At 40.0% G+C, this 3,797-nt stretch overlaps 1 long non-coding RNA gene across 1 annotated transcript in view; it reads right to left on the reverse strand.

The window, feature by feature from the left end:
* Positions 1-2,062: 2,062 nt before the first annotated feature.
* Positions 2,063-3,797, reverse strand: part of LOC127743231 (uncharacterized) — a 14,890-nt gene continuing 13,155 nt past the window's right edge. Inside the window, exons 2-3 of the long non-coding RNA XR_008004608.1 lie at positions 2,286-2,340; positions 2,063-2,204 (exon numbers count right to left, since the gene is read on the reverse strand). This is a non-coding gene — a long non-coding RNA (uncharacterized LOC127743231). The remainder of the gene's footprint in view (positions 2,205-2,285; positions 2,341-3,797) is intronic.

Here is a 3,797-nt window from a genome sequence, read left to right on the forward strand (position 1 = left end):
ATCTCAAACATATATTCATTCAATCTCAATTCATATTATCAATCCTCATTGCTATCAAATCTCAAACATTAACCTGGAGCAAGTGGGACGAACCACAACCCTTACTACTACCTAGGTATCACAAATACATTCATTCAAAACTCCATAATTAACTCATTTATCATAAACATCCTTTTTCGTCTCATACCCGGAGCAAGTGGACAACGCCACTGCCTACTACCCGGGGTTAAACATCACATTTCAACATCTTCCACTATTATCCATTTAACACATTCATTCATTAATCATATATGCATTTATACTCAGCCATAATCAATAATGGCTTTGCCGTGACCCGGCAATAACTCAGTCATCCGGCTCATGGTTCAATCAAAAACTAGCCATTTATCAATAGATATAGCCCTTCGGCTCATGGCATACACGGTACTCCTACCGTCGTCCTCCATATCTCATATAATCATCGTTGATCATCATTGATCATAACTTTTCCCTTGCTTCACTCGCAAGTTACCACATCCCCTAACTCCTTCCCTCATAGCTAGGCATATCATAACGATTTAAGATATAAGTGGTGAGATCGGAGGCTTAGAAGTATGAGATTTGACTTTTAAAACTCAAAAATCAACTTTGGCATGAAAGCAGGTTCACGCGTACGCGCACTCCACGCGCACGTGTGGATGGCCACAAAACTCATCGGCGCATATGCGCCATTCACGCGGACGCGCGGATTAAAAAAAATAGACAACGACGTGTACGCGTTAGCCACGCGTACGCGTGGGTGCATTTGCGCCCCAGGCACAAAACTGGCACAACTCTGGCACAACTCTCGTGGGTGCGTACGCGTGGCTGGGCATTGGTTGGAGCGCATCGACGCGCACGCGCACACCACGCGCACGCGTGGATGGTGCCTTCTCGAAGAACGACGCGTACGCGCCAAGTGCGCCTACGCGTGGAGGGTCATTCTGCTAAAAATTTTCTAAGTTAAAAGCTGCAAAATTCACAGATTCAACCCCCAATCTTCCGACGGACATAACTCTCTCATTTTAAATCGTTTTTCACCCGTTCTTTGAACGGCATGGACATCCCGGATCCAATTTCATTTCTAAATAGATTTGGCACAAAACAGAGATCCGTAGTTCAAGTTATGTCCTGTCAAAGTATGCCCAAAAACCATATTTTTCATACAAAACCACAAAGTGCTATTTTCAAAACAAGCCATTTTCAACTCTTTTCAAAATCAACCAAAACATGCCAATTTTTAACCCTTTTTGAAATCAATCAAAATATACCAAGATCAACATCAAGCCTCCTCAACTCATACATTAATACTTTACCACGATTCACAAAACCGCCATATAACCATTTTTACCCATTTCCACAAATGGCGAAATTACAAACACATTAACATGTCACACATCCTTCCCCATCCCAATTTCCAACAATACTATTTCCAATCGGTCATCATTATACATAATCAATATCATACTCACTATCACGTGGTTTCACCCACAAATCAACCTTAATCATTTCTCAAGCATATATCACAACATACATATCTCTCATGCATCATCATACCATCAAGGCATCAATCATCATAATCACATATATGACCACATAATATATCCCAACCAAAACCAAACATACCTCATCTACATAATTTCACCCAAAATTACCAAATTCCACACTTCAACTCCTCAAACCTTATTATTCAATAACCAACCCAATCATTCATATATTCATTATTTAAAACTCATCCAATCACTTGTGTCATCATACAATGCACACATCAACTTACCTTCCTTACCTCTTACCGGCCTCCGGCCCAAAATTTACGGCCTCCGGCCCAATTTCACAATTTAAATGCATAAACCACAAATCAATACTCATTACCCAATACATCGAATTTTCAATACACCACGCATACAAGGCCACACAATTCTCAACCCAATATTAATTCACATTACATACCAACTATGCATATTAGCACCAACCATTTACACAATCCAAACTTAATCCTAGGGGCATCTAGCATAGGAATTCTCATCACACCACACGGTACTTAAATGAAACTTAAACCGTACCTCTTGTAGCCAAATCAATTGAGCCTCTTCTTTGGGAGTCTCCACCAACCTTAGCTCCAAGCCTCACCAAAGCTCCTCAAGCAACACCAATCTCCCAATCGTGCACCAAAACCATCAAATGCACTAACATAACCAATATCACATTCATACATCAACCTAGGGTTCATAAAGATGATAAATCACAAGGGTTTGAGCACTTCTTACCTCAGCCCATATGAAGTAGGGATAGAACCCACTTAGAATCCATGTTGGAGTATCCCTAAACACCCAAAATCACAAGATTTCAACACTAACTTCCCAAAAACGTGTAACAGTGGGGAATTTCGAAAACTGGGCAGAGATGAATGGAATAATCACCACAAAACTTAGATAGAATTGTAGAGGATAAGAAGAGCGATGCGTGGCCGCAAACGGCTCGTCAATCGGAGCTCTGTAGCTCAAGTTATGGTGGTTTGAAGATCAAAGAGAGTTAGGTTTTCTCTCTTCTCTTCTCTCTTCTTAATTCAGCGCCCCAACCCTTCTTTTTAGGGTAAAATGAGCTGAAATGCTCATAACTAATGTTTATATATGTTAGGTCTTGGGCCCACTTAGGCCCGGTTCACTTATTTTTGTCCGTTGGCCCAATTTTGGGCCAAAACCTTTAAGATTAGCGCTCCAAATCGCACTTTAAATATTTCTACCTCCCCTAATCATAATTCCTCATTTCTTAATCTTATTTACTCATAATCAATTTTTTCAGCTGCAGTACCAGACAGGTCTCAGCCGGTACTGTCGGTCAAAATTCCACTGCGCGCTTTTACGCAGAAAACTATGTCTTCCGACTCGGAAAAATTCACTGAATCCAAATATTATATTTAAATCATCAAATTCCAATTGCCAAATATTCCAATCATATTCGATCCTACTTAACTCATTATTTAATTAATTTCGGTTAGACCGGATATTACATTCTACCCCCTAACAGAAATTTTCGCCCTCGAAAATTCCATCCATCACTACGAGTACACGAGCGTAGTCTGCCTTTATATTCAACACATAACAGTTCCAATGTCCTTTTACTCTACGCGCTTCCGCTACCGCGCTCTGATTTTTCTATCTTCAAGGGTCTCGTTCATTCGTTCAACACTAACCAACAGCCTCGTTCCTTACTTTTATCGTCTCATCAACCCACACCCTATTAAATCTCAAATCATGTCATCAATAATATTACCATCTTCGTTAATCATAGCCATCATCCCACATCACTATAATCAATCAAAGCTTTCTTCGTTTTTAGAATTCAATGAGTTTGGACTAACAAGCTGACAAACTCTTAAGAATCTGCTTTCCTTTACTAATCTATAAAAGCTTTCGAGACACATCTCTTTTGTTGAAGTCACCCAGATCAAAAATCATTTTCAAAAATATAACCAACACTCCTTCAAATTCTTGGGAAAAAGAAATTCAACAGCACCTCCCCAAAAAAATTGGAGTTTACCACCCGTCACGGGTTCCCTCAAACCAAATCTCAGTACCGCATCAGTATTGCAATTTAAAGGTTTCCAAACGATTCCTCTGAAACCGATCATTACAAATCTTGATCTAAATCCAAGGTCACCATGACCAAACATCATAGCACTCATCTCTCGAACACGACAACTTGCACTCAATCATCATCTAAATCCGACTATGCATCAATGATAATTTTCTCATCCGTTTCAGAACCATCAAGGCTCA

Source organism: Arachis duranensis, chromosome 10 (genome assembly GCF_000817695.3).
Source record: "Arachis duranensis cultivar V14167 chromosome 10, aradu.V14167.gnm2.J7QH, whole genome shotgun sequence".
In the NCBI taxonomy this organism is placed as follows: domain Eukaryota; kingdom Viridiplantae; phylum Streptophyta; class Magnoliopsida; order Fabales; family Fabaceae; genus Arachis; species Arachis duranensis.